This window comes from Phoxinus phoxinus (assembly GCF_949152265.1).
Source record: "Phoxinus phoxinus genome assembly, chromosome: 19".
Classification (NCBI taxonomy): domain Eukaryota; kingdom Metazoa; phylum Chordata; class Actinopteri; order Cypriniformes; family Leuciscidae; genus Phoxinus; species Phoxinus phoxinus.
Window position 1 is genome coordinate 9,020,974 of NC_136894.1, and position 13,904 is coordinate 9,034,877.

The 13,904-nt window shown below is 36.4% G+C and overlaps 1 protein-coding gene across 1 annotated transcript in view; it reads right to left on the reverse strand.

Annotated features, from left to right (window-relative positions):
- Positions 1-13,904, reverse strand: part of atxn1a (ataxin 1a) — a 92,371-nt gene that overhangs the window by 21,231 nt on the left and 57,236 nt on the right. Inside the window, exon 3 of the mRNA XM_079590357.1 lies at positions 5,724-5,824. The gene's annotated coding sequence lies outside the window, so the exon portion shown is untranslated. The remainder of the gene's footprint in view (positions 1-5,723; positions 5,825-13,904) is intronic.

A 13,904-nucleotide genomic window follows, 5' to 3' on the forward strand; every position in this document is an offset into this window, starting at 1 on the left:
GTTTGGTGTGGCCTTGTTTGGCTCCGCCGTGGCTCAGCGGTGCCGGCCAAACTAAGACAGACTGAAGGATTGGTTTGAGGACACTGCTGTGATCCATAACAATACTCATGTCTGCCCACACAGCACAGATTGGCTGATGTCCTGTACACATCATCAGGTCTGGGTCACAAAAATGTATTGGAAATGCTAATTTATGAATATTACTGCATTAGATAACAACATAGGCTACCATACCCAAATGAAAGAAATAGTGCTAAAACTACATTTTGAGCCATCTTTTATTTTTTTTTATTCTGCTTTAAATAAAAGGTGCATATCTTAAACCGTATAGTATCAGCTTTAAAAAAAACATTAAAAATAATTTTGTGTCCAATGTATGTGATAATTTGAGGGACTGTTATTAGTTACATTTTGCTGCATTTAAAAAAATTAATAGACTTTACTTTAGGTTACTATAGATCAAATTCGACATTTTGTCATTGTACGCACTGACCTTAGTTTTGTGAAACATTCTGCGTGTAAATTGTGCTTTAGGCATCTTTCTTCAGAACAAATGTCATTTGGTTTGACATTTTGGTAGCACGTAAAAAAAAGTAAAAAAAATAATGATAAAAATAAACATTTTATTTTATTAAAAAAAATTTTTTTTAAAGCTACATTGTGTAGGATTTTCTCCCATCTAGTGGTGAAATTGTATATGACTACCAACTGAATATTACTTTCTAGCCCCTCCCATTCCGAGGGCGATTTAACTCCTACGGTGGCCGTGTTATTTCAAATCTGCCGGCAGTCGCGAGTAATCTTCCCCTCGCATTCGTCACGGAGCCACTGAGTGTAAAAACGCGAAAGGCGAAGCTTGAATTTCCAGGTATGTCCCTCTTTGGCTAATGTATTATCAAGATGGAGGCGCGACATGGCCTTCGCCATTCGAGCGACTCGCTCGTATGTATTATAAATGGCAGATTCTACGCTTACGAGAATACTTGATTAGTTGGTAGAAGTAATTATAAATTAATGAGCACATATAATTTTGAAAGAACAAAGTGTTTTTTTGCTAAGAATCAACTTAAAAAATTACACAGTGTAGCTTTAAAAATAAAACAACATAAAATTACATAAGGGTCATCGGAAGCATAATTCAAATGCAAAACCAGTTCAAAATCATAAAATGTGCTGTGATCTCTGTTCAGGGTAAACAGAGTGATATCTCCTATCCTGCGAACGCTCTCTTTAGCAGTCCTGTGATCATTCATTCATGACCAATTAAAGATTTAGATAACACTGAGGTAATAAATAGAGGGTGAGAAATGAGCATGACGGGCCAGCTCCCCACACAGACCACCTAAACCCGAAAACAGCACGAAACCCGATAGCATGAGGATCACACGACCTGGTGCGAACGAGAAAGAGGCTATAGTGATAAATACAGCCGCAATGAAAGACCCCTGACGGTGCTTCGAGTTTATGTACGAGCCAAACAAATATACACGCTTTTATTCTTGAAGCTCTTAAAACACATTTCATGTTTTTTCTGTAAGCACCACCAACGTATTTTTTTTGGCATTTTGACCTTTGCTGTTGCTTCAACATGCCCTGTGATGTGGGTTACAAAGCAGAATATTGACGATTATTTATTGTGAGTAATCAGGAAGACAAAAATCCAGCAAATGTCAAACGAACACTCAATACAGTACATCAGGATCGAGGTCGACCTTGATATAAATGGAAGCTAATAGCAGCAACACTTCTCAGAATATAACTTCACATTCATTGGCTCTCCTTGACCCTGTTTTCAAAGGACTTTTTAATATAACCTCTATGAACCGGCATGTTTCTATCCTAACAAAGTTGTTGGTTTTACGCAGAGAACAAGTTTGTAATGCAATTCATGCAACTTGACGCCACATATGAATTGTGTGTCTTCTGCGTCGAGCTCCGCACCTCTGACCTCAAGCTCGTGCACACTGGCAGAGGGTCAGCGGGTCACCTTTCACACACGCCACCAAATCCCTGGCCTGTTGGGAGCTTGTTTGGAGGTATATAATTGATTTCCAAGAATAAGCTGCAGTCAAAAATCATCTAGGCTGGTAACAAGTAACTAAAGAGTTTGAAGATAATATCAGTATTTTTTTTTTTCAAGAGAGATGGAATGTTAATCCTTGTAAAAAATGATTTGTGAATGCATGCACTTAATTCACACTGACGTCTAGATTTTCAGCAGTAACAGTCTGACCTCTTGACCCAGTCTGTCAGACATAAGACCTCTGCCACCTGAGAATAAGAGCAACAGTTGTTTGGTTTCAGGCACAGCTTAAATGAACCACTTTGGTGATTAAAAAGGCAAAAGCAAACATTTGTGCTCTTAAGTCCCTAAAGGCCATTCAGTGTTAGAGGTTGTTTGGATAAAGGATGAATGTGTGTGTATTTAGAATGAATGTACTGTATTAGAGCGAGGATTAGTGCATTGTTGAGTATTAAAGTAATTTTTAAGGGAAGTCAGTTCACTCTGTAGTCATATTCGTAACACCCCCAGGCAGTTATTTCTAACCATAAAAGTACAGCTCTATGCTTAAATAGGTGAAGATTAATTAAATAATTCTAAATAAAGAAAAAAGTATGACTCAAAACTAAAAAAGATAATTTTACAAGTGAATTTAAGCATCACTCAACTATAATGTACAGTATGAAAAATGGATATTCATTTTGAGATTACTAAAAAATAAAAAATTACATTTATTACCTCTTAAAAATTTTTTATTTTAAGTGAGCGTTAGATGAGAGCATAGCTGATCTAAATGTAAAAGAGGAAATAAGCATGAACAATTAAAAATCTAATATTGGCCATAACAATAAAAAATGTAATATACAGAGGATTATTTGATAAATGAATAAATAAACAAAAACTAGTGATATGAAAGTGACATGGTACCAATCTAGAAATAAAATATAATGTCCTCAAGCTCGAATTATTATTTTTTAGCTCTAAATGAATATTTTTGGTCAGAAACAAGTAACTGCCACTCAAAAATTTGTAATACTGCCATATTGTCACAGTCAGCTGGTCATCCCTTCTGATTCCCACCCCTAGGTCAAAGGTCGAATGAGTTCTGGGAAGTTAATATCACAGCGTTTCAGAGAGCTGGATGTTTATTCCTCTACCGTTCTTTCAATGTTCCAGAACCTTTGACTTCCAAGCAGCTCCAGCGAATGAGGGCCAGTGTGCTGAGAGACATGTTTATGACAGCAGTGGACGATTCATTCTGAACCTTGAGCTGTTCAAAACTCTTTAAAAGAAGGAAAATAGATGTATGATACATGTCTGCATGTGAATGTTTGAAAAAATAAGCTAAAAGCGTGCAAACAGGTGTGAACGGGCATGTCTGTGTGGATGGTTGGAAATGTAGCTGTGATTGCGAGGTTCTTTTGTGTTTATGCTAGTAATTTATTTATTCTCCCTCTTTCTAGAAAGCGCTCCGCTGAGATCACAGTGTGAAAGGACACAGTTTTAAGTGCTGAGGGGGAGAGGGATTCAGGCACAATGGAATGCCACCACTACTCCTGCCAAGAACACTTTTCCCATGCGCCCAGGAGCCAAGACTTCCCCCAACAGCCAAGAATAGCACTGCTGTCCTCACCAAACTCTCACTCTCACACACATACACACTAAGCAAGCATAAGGCTGGTTTTCTGCAGCACACAAACTTCCAACGAGTCATGCGTGCAGGACATACACCTGACAGAAAATGTATTAGGAGACCAAGATCACAGATAGCTAGCTTCTTTCACCTAAAAATGCACCCTCATGTTGCTCCAAACATGTGTTCGTGGAACACAAAAGAAAACATTTTGAAAGATGCCCCTGTGTATTTTGTCTTCCCAGTGAAAGTCAATGGGGTCCAAACACTCTTAAAGAGGACATATTATGCCCTTTTGCAAAGTCATGATTTTGTTCTTGGGGTCTACTAGTATAGGTTTTCATGCTTGGATGTTGAAAAAGGATGTTGTGTTGTGATTGGTCAACTGCTCAAATGTCTTTTGAGAAGAAACTAACAGGAAAAACATTGCCGAACCCAACCATTGCCAAATTATCACTTGACGGAAGATTAGGACGTTCAGAAAGCATTAGGAAGCGCAGGGTAAAAAACGGCAGCGTGAGTGTGATGAACGGCTATGCTTCACCACGCGCACTAAGAGGCCAGTGACCTTTAACAGGATGAGAGCTTTTACTCTAAAAGCCCACGATTGGTTAAAGGAGCCATGGCATAGTAGAACTAAATGAGATGAAAAACTGAGCGAGCGAAACAGACACAGAAAAGAGAGCCGCAGCTCATGAATTACTAATTTCCATACGTCTCTGGTAATTACCCTCATAATGAGCTAATATCAAGCATTTAACAGGCCTGTCCGCGAGCTAGCACTGCCTGTCTGGCCATTTGTCTCTCGTATCCTGATTTTCTGAGTAGTCATGCGCTGATATATTGGCCAGGCTTATTAATCGGCTCATATTTGGTAATTTTGAGATTATAACTATGTGGCTGATTGATTTTATTTTCATTTCAGTATAGTCTATGATTAATAGAAATGTATGCAGCAATTTTAAATTTTGTCTAATTTAATACATCTTTTAATGAATTCTATAATAAGCATAACAATTTGAGAGAAAAACTGAACTGAAAAATAAACATGAAGAACCCTATACATTGTATAATATCTTTGTTTAAAAATTTTATTTAAAATTCTCAAACCTTCTACATGGCAGTTTACTTCTGAATGTTGGCCAAAATCTGATATATGCACTTCAAATTTAGTCTCTCTCCACATTATTTAAGACACAAAATAATAATAATGATTGTAAAATTAATAAAATATAAAATATATAAAAAAAATCTATAATTTACATGTATTAATATATATTATTAATATTATATATATATATATATATATATATATATAAAAATTATAATATATTTTTAAAAATTCAAATAATAATAATTTAAAAATAAAGTCTATATACATAAAGATATGTATAATAAATATTATACAGAAACCGCACTACCACATTTAAAAACGACATTTTTGCACTACAATGTATATTCTACCAACAGGGGGCGCTTATGGGATTCATTCACAAATCTACCTAAAATCTGGGTTTGTGACCATAAACAACAGAACAGAAATTTCTGATTGACATCAGGCATGTAATGTACTTGAATTAGATTAGACCATCCCTACACTCTTGAGAACATGGGCCTGTTCACACACATCTCACATGAACATGTGTATTATTTGCTAATGAGACACTTAACAGACGTCTCTGAACCCGCTGCACATGCCAGTGTGTGAACATGCTACAGTAAACCTGCGTGTTACACTACGCCTGTGACTGACCGCGCTTTGAGCATGAATCATTAAAGTTGTGTGTTGTCCCAAGCGGTTTGCGCCAGCTAGCTTTTTCCTGGAGGTGTTTTACGTGAAAGCCCAGCTTTCAGCCCCAGTTGTGTTGTTTGGTAAACAGCTCTGTTGCTAGGCAGACCTGAATTATTGCTCCACCAATCAGGGCCTGTATTGACGAGTGAATAGGACACAGCTTAAGCAAGAATTATTTTTACAATTGCTCTCCAGATAATGCCCCTGCACAAGTAGTAAAATGCTAAATTAAAGGTCATGGCTATCAAAAGGTACACGTGTGTGTGTGTGTGTGTGTGTGTGTCCTGTAGTCATACCTCATTCAGTCGCCTCCAGTGTTTTAGTGAGTGTTGTGACCCATTGAAGTTGTTACAATCCCAACACAGTTCGTAGTCTCAGTGCAGGCCTCCAGCAAAGCCTACGGGCACACACACACACATACACAATATGTTACTCAATAATACAAAGCTAGCAGCCTATACAGTCACCAATAGGACACACTCCTACCCTTGAATTTCCGTCCTGTCTTGAGGGCATGAACTAAGCGATGAGGGAACATGATCCACTCAGGTGCATTTAACTCTAGTAGTCACACTCATACAACTGCAACTCTGTCATCTTGCAGCTCCACTCCCTTCAGACGCTCACAACACAGAACAGACCGCTATGGAAACCCGAGTAACAAGACAACACAAAGGCGGAGTTGTGGGTGTACAGTGAGTGTGCTCTTTAAATATAGACGGTCCTCATTAGAGCTGCTCTCAGATCAGAGTTGAGCTCAGAAGATCTCCTGCTTGACTTTGTTTGGTTTCTTTCAGTAACCACCTGCGGTATTCCACAAGGCATGACACGGGAATGACATCACATCCCTCAACTCCCAGAAGCACAGATCTCAGATCAGTATTCAGGAGTAGGACTCCACAGCACAGATTGCAGATAGCAGCGAGGAAGCCGTGTATCATTTATCTCTTGGGCATTACGTGAGAAATAAACTGTTGTCTTTAGAGGTTTAGATAGCGGCAATCTATTTCCAAGCGACATGCCCTCTGCTTATGTAGCTTTTGTGTTGCAACTAGGGATGTGCAAAAATATTTTGAAAAGTTGACCAGTCAACTAATCTTTCGTAAAAAAGGCAGATTTTAGGTTCACTTGAGCCTTATTTACAGCAATTCATAGCAATAAAAAAAATATCCTAAAAGCGCTCTAATGAATGGAGGAGAAAGTATGGGTTTTTAAAAGTTGGACTATTTTCAACTAGATACGACATCTTAAAAATACTACGCTTGTGGCAGGAAGCATAACAAATTATGATGCAATGGATAAAGATATCAGTCTGCATGTGTGTGGTTGTAGCAGAGGCACTGTCATATATGAAAAAAAAATGTCGAGACCAGCTTTGAGACCATTTTTATGGTAGCCACTCCTGAATGCTGACCAAAATCACTTTTAGCAGATACGCATTTCCTTTCACTTTTACACCGAAAAACAAAAACAACAACAACAATAATAATAATAGGCCTACATATAAATTAATTAAATTGAATATATATCAAAAAATAATAATAATAATAATTTAAATAAAAATATTATTATATATATATTATTATAGACAATTATTTTAATGTCTTTTAATAAATTGACACTTAATTATGAATATTAATATATATATATATAATTATTAATAATACAAATAATGGCAATTTAAAAACAAATATATATACATATATATATATTAAAATATATATGTATAAGAATTTAAATAAATGATTGATTCATATATATATATATATATATATATATATATATATATATATATATATATATATATATATATGATGTAATTATTGATAAACCTTTAACAGATATATGGATTTAAAATTCAGTCTCTTCCCTTTTATACCACAAAATAATAATAATTATGATTCATATTTATATATAATACATTTATTAAAAATATATTTATTAATATATAATTTTCATATCCGTTACCCATCCCATAGTTGCAACAAGAAAGCAGGTTTTATGGCATGAGTTGTGATGCAAATGAGGAAGAGGAGAGGTCACGGTTTCATGTCAATGTCATTTCATGCTTTCTTTGCAGTGATTAACAAGTATACACTTCTGCCATATCGTCCAATTCTGCAGATTAATTATCCTCTGTACTTCTTTGGCAACATTGTATTTTGGCAGGCGTGCTGATAAAGCATCATTGATGAGAGAGATAGAGTGAGAGAGAGAGACCAGACAGATGGTCGCAGCGGGTGGGTGCAGTAAAACTTGTGACAACAGCCATTAGTGCTACTGGAGTCTGAGACCGAGGACAGATAGTGGGATGTGTGAACATGTGAACGAGGGAGAGAACGAGTGAGAAACCTGAACGCAACAGAGGAGAAAATGAAGACACAAGTGCTATAGACAGTCAATACAACATTATATCTAGACATACAGACCATGTTTTGCTTTGACTCCCAGTTTCCTATGTGCTTGAGAAGCTTAAAACCTATTTACATTCTTAATATATATAATATGTGGTCTTAGAATAACATGCACTGATTCATCAGTTCATGTTATTCTAAAAAGATAAATGTTTGACAACTGTATGTTCAGAACAGCATGCTACCATAATGCTGTGCACAGTATGCATGCAATAGTATATTCAAAAACGCAATGCACTTTCATTTCCAGTGTGAAGAACGTAATATTAACTGTGATTGTAAACATCTTGGCTCATTATTTGTTTGAATATTATTACAATGTAACATTGTTATTTGAAATGCTTATTGTTGCAAAATGCAAATGTTTTCATAGTTAAAAAAATAAAAAAGGTTGCATGGGTGGAGAAAATAATGTTTACCAATAAAATCAAGAAAATAAATATAAAACAACGGAATATTCCAGAAATATTGCACATTACAGAAGTTAAATGCTTCCGAATATTGACTAGCATAGTCCTTCAGGATAATGGAAAAGCAGCCCAACAACGTGAATTAATCATGCAAGAAATCTGGTCCAAAATCGCACTCTACAAAGCTGTGTAATAAACATCAAATATGTTCGGAGTCTGGCTGTTACTGTGTGGCGTCACACATTTCCACAGACAAATTGTTGATGGAATTGCAGATTTTTGTGGTGGAATTAACCTGTTGTACTACTCACTAAAACACACTGTTTAAAAGAGGATTTAGCTGCTGATTCATTGTCAACACCAATGCACTACATTACACATACTGTAGATTCTACTGCTTGAATCTCCTACCTCAAAATGTCCACAACTCAGATGAGCTTCAGAGCGCTGCTACAACCACAGTGTGAATGATCAATCTAACCTAGAGTCATGAGGACATCCGCGTTACTACAGTGAGAAAATTATTACACCAAGTGCTGTTCGTCAATAGGTAACCAAGCATGATACTGATTCCATTTAATCTATTTTGAATTTCCAGAAATCTGAGGTTAAAACTAAACCTTGTCGCTGCATGCTTCTTACTGTATATCTAAAGTATTTAGCCTTTTTAGTATGTGAAAAAGACACCCGTAAACACAGTTACTGTCACTTTAATGCCTTTTTCTTCTTTCATGTGACATGTGGTTGTGGCTGTGGCCACAAGTCATAAACAGCAATGGGGTAATTCTTGCAAGCTCAGTCTTTTTATGAGACATGGCTCACACTGTCATCGTCATTTAAAAGTTTCCCTGAATGTCACTTCCCCTTAAGTTACTATCAGCTCTAGGAGGCCAAGCTGAGGCCGATGTGTTGGGTAAACACGGGTAAACCGCAGGGTCGCTCAGGTCAGTGTTTAAGGTGACATGTATGAGAAAAATGCTTTTAAAAACAAGATGGTGCACTTTTCAGGCTCAAAGGACCCCTTTGGATTGGTTTACCGTGAATTTCAACCGTACCGTTTTCCATGTGCCCTCTATAAAGTGTTGCAGATGTGGCAGATGGACAGACATGCTGGAATGACTGAGACTGGTCAAATTTATAACCAAACCTAAAACAATATAGATATAGGAAGTGACTCATTTTTTCTATTCCACATCTTTTGTCACCAGCCGAATTGAAATGAAATCGCGGTATCTTTTCCGTTTTCACTCTGTTATCACTATCTTTGTCAGAACCTGATAAGGGATCAGATCACATCAGCAGGGATTCTCTTCTCTGTATAAACCTGCGGTTTGCTCGTAACTAACAGCACATTTCAGCAGCAGGTCAAAACATTAAACCTTAACAAGCAACTCATATTGTACCATTTGAGCTACAGGTATGAATGAAACCTCAAATCATGTGGCTTGCTGAAGATAGATGAGCATTACTGATCAGACTTTTGAAGGTGAAGGTTTTTCACCTGGTGGATAATACAATTGTTGGAAAATATACCTATAGATTTACATTGACCTGTGGGTGGCATAGGACTTTTGACTTTTGATTTTTGCACTTAAGCAAACATAGCAAATATAGTTATTCATACTCAGTTTTGTGAGAATCGCTGTAGTTTAAGGGGTTCAGAATGAAACTGTCTTGATGTCACATTCATAATAGCACATATTCTAATGCTGCTTTGCCCTCAGACTCAAAAGCCCTTAATGTCACATGGGAAATGTCATATCAGACTGGAGGAAAAGGATTAATTCAGACGCATCTTGTATATCTAATATTGCCAGCACTGCAACTTGTTTGAGCATGCAAGCACTCACGCATACACAAACAGGATCCATTTTCCCTGTACCTGTTTGTGGTACCTAAACAAGTTGGTCTTCTCAGATTCTGCTCCACAAAGTTCATTTTAGAGTAGTGTAGTGTACGTGTGTGATACACAACAGTACAGCGTGTAATGTTTCTATGTGCCGATATAGGACAAGCAGTAAGCCAATACCATCCTTGTAGCAAAGCTCGGTTAGCAGGGAAAGAGACAGAAAACAGAAAGTGAGGAAGAGTGAAGAACAGAGAGAATGATGGGGGATGATAGACCAAGAGGTTACAGGAAGGTTTAGGGGTCAGAGGCCTTTTATTGCCTGATTCCCTTCTTTCATGTACCTTCCTGTAACTTGGCCGGACTACATCTATGTGAGCAGGGAACAGAATTAACATTTTGCTACAGCTACCAATAGTGGGTGAATTGAGAAAATGTATTGTAAAAGTCACCATGTAAAATAAACAAAGTTACAACTTTAAACCACAAAAGAAGATATTTTGAAGAATTTTGGTAACCAAAAAGTTTACAGTAGCCATTGACTTTGCTTTTCTACTATGGAACTCAATGGCAACTGGTTACCAACATTCTTCAAAATATCTTCTTTTTAGTTCAACAGCAGAATTTTTTGGGTGAATGAACCCTTTAAGTAGATTGTTTGAATGACTTATAACACTGAACTGATAAGTCAAACAGATTTGAAATTACATGAGGGTGAGTAAATTATGACAGAATCTTAATTGTAGCATAATCTGTTCCTAAAAAACCTGTGTATTTATTCTAAAATGCATTTTACATGTTTAATCAGACCTATTAGATAATACAAAGTTATTTTAAATGTCAAATCAGGCATTCAGACATAATGATGCATGAATGCCTCATACCGCTGTCATAAGGTGCACCATATGCTTTGCACATGGAGTAATCATGGTGCTTTTCTTCTACAGATGGAAGTGTCATGGCCGACACCATCTCTTTTCTCACCGGACAGAGAGGAAACAAGATGGAGTGCCTCAAAGGAATTCAGCAGCAGGTGTGTGTGTGTGCATTAGGAGGACAGCAAGTTGAAAGCCTTCCTTCTTTCAACCTCCGGAATCCAGCACACACACACACACACACACACACACACACACACACTCGTGTGGTGAGCATGCTCAGTAGCTCGCTTCATTCAAGGTCAGCGCTGAGAGGCAGGTGATGACATCATTACTACAGCAGCTCTGTTATTTCACCGATCAATAGAGAAGCAGAAATGAGTTCATCTGAGCTAACGCCAGATGGCTGGAGCCACCCAATGAGAATCTGCTCCTCAAACACACACACACACACACACACACACACACACACACACACACACACACACACACACACACACACACAGGAAATTCCCCTATATATGACATAGCACACACACACACACACACACACACACACACTGAAACGCATCTAACCAGGGTAGGCATCTCCAGCGTTTAAGCCGTGCAGCGTGTGGCTGCGTTTGTAATGATGAGAAATGACTTTACAGAGGCTCTGTGCTGAGGGATGCTCCCTGTTTACACACCAATGTTACAGTCTATTCATTCCACCATTTAACATAATGAGACAGGACTAGTTTATTCAGCCAGGGAAAAAGTAACATTTATACACAAAACGCGTGGCAAACCAGTGACTCATACTAGAGGACGGATGTCTCGGTATAATACTAATGGAAGAAGGCTTTGCACACTAATATTTGTACACTTTACACTCTAATATTATCAAAAAATTTACATTACAGCTCTTGGAGTATGTGTTTTAGTATAACATATTATGGGAGCCAAATGTAAAAGAAAGTGTGTTACAGAAAATAATAATAATTTAAAATAATAATATATAATATTAAAATAATTATAATAAAATAATAATAAATAATAATTATTTTAATAAATAATTTTTTATAAAGGAGCCATTACATATAATAGAAAAAATATGTACAGTGAGACTTTCACAGAAATATGCTTAAAAATATAAAAGCCAATATTAAGTAAACATCAATCTAATCTGTTTTTAATGAATAATGATGAAACATTTATAGACTGAACACCATGTACAATTTGATAATTTGCATATAATCTAAATGTCAAGCTTATGATTTATATTTGGATTTTTTATTTAATATTTATTAATTTAACATTTCATATTTCAGACGAATATTTCAACTTATACTACAGTTCAAAAGGAACTGACACATGTACGGTACATTTATTATTTCAAATAAATGCTATTCTTTCGAACTTTCTATTTATTTAAATCCTTAAAATAATGTATCAGGGTTTAACATAATAAGCAGCACAACTGTTTTCAACATTGATAATAATCAGAAATGTTTCATGAGCACTAAATCAGTATATTAGAATGATTTCTGAGGGATCATGTGACACTGAAAACTGGAGTAATGATGCTGAAAATTTTGCTTTGCCATCACAGTAATAAATTACATTTAAAACATTAAAATTGGAAACAGTTACTTTAAATTGTAATAATATTTCACAACATTACTGTCTTTTTACTCTATTTTTATAAATAAATGCAGCCTTGGTGAGCATAAGAGACTTTTCAAATAAACAAAAATATTACAAACCCAAAACTTTTGAACGTTAGTGTAATATAATATTATGATTTATATTAATAGATTTTTTTTTTTTTTTTTATTAAAGCATAAATCTATAGGTTAAAATGAAAAATAAATCAGGCGTTTTTTCTTTTTTACCAGGGCAGTCGAACATTGATACCTCAGCTGTAGATATAGTCACAAATAAATCATGGCAAGCGTAATCGTGTCATTGACAATCACAAAGCCTGTCACTCAACCAACAATCACCATTCAATACCTCCCTTTTGTGTGAAACTACTGGAGAGGTACAACAGGAGAAGTGGATATCTCTTCCACACACACACACACACACACACACACACACACACACACACACACACACACACACACACACACACACACACACACACACAACTGCCTAAAGCCACTCAAAGTCTCAAAGCTCCTGGTCACACTCAAAGTAGTAAAACTCAATCGGTGACAGGTTCATTCAGGGCCGTCTTTGGGTCATTGTGAGGGACTGATGGAGAGATAGCTTTGTGCTTCCTGCGTTTCTCCTGCTGAGATCAGCTGGGACAAACGCAGCAGTAAGTGGATAGTGTGAGGGCAGGTACTTCTCTCAGGTTACCGTGTCGTACCCCAGGCTGACCTCATTCCTTTTAACTTCTCTCGTTCTCTGTCTGTCTCTCTTTCTCAGTGCTGAGGGCATCATAGGCGCTCCTTTTCTCTGACAACCTGACTGACATCATTGTCATCCCATCATGTTGTCAACGTGTGTGTGCGCTCTCGTTTGGCACCGTGGTCCTTATTCTGTCAAGGATTTTTTTACCACATTCTGGAAACAACATTTTTGAAAGCTATTTTCAATAACAAAGGAATAGTAAAGGAATAGGAACCTACAAAATGTGTGACATGGCTCAGAATATCTCGATATAGTAAAAGACAAGAAAAATGTGGAGAAAAATATCCATCAGAGGAGGCCGGAGTTGTTGTTTTTAACTGCAACTAAAACTATTAAAAATTATTTTTGTTAATTGAATTAAAGCTGAAATAAAATATAAATATTAGATAATTTTTTTGAGGGGAAAAAAAGTTAAAATCAAGATTAAGATGAAGTACTAAAGCAAAAAAAAAAAAAAAAAAAAAGCTGAATGGAAATATAAATCACTAAAAAGAAGACAAAAGCATGCAACAAAATTACTAAAAGTTAAACA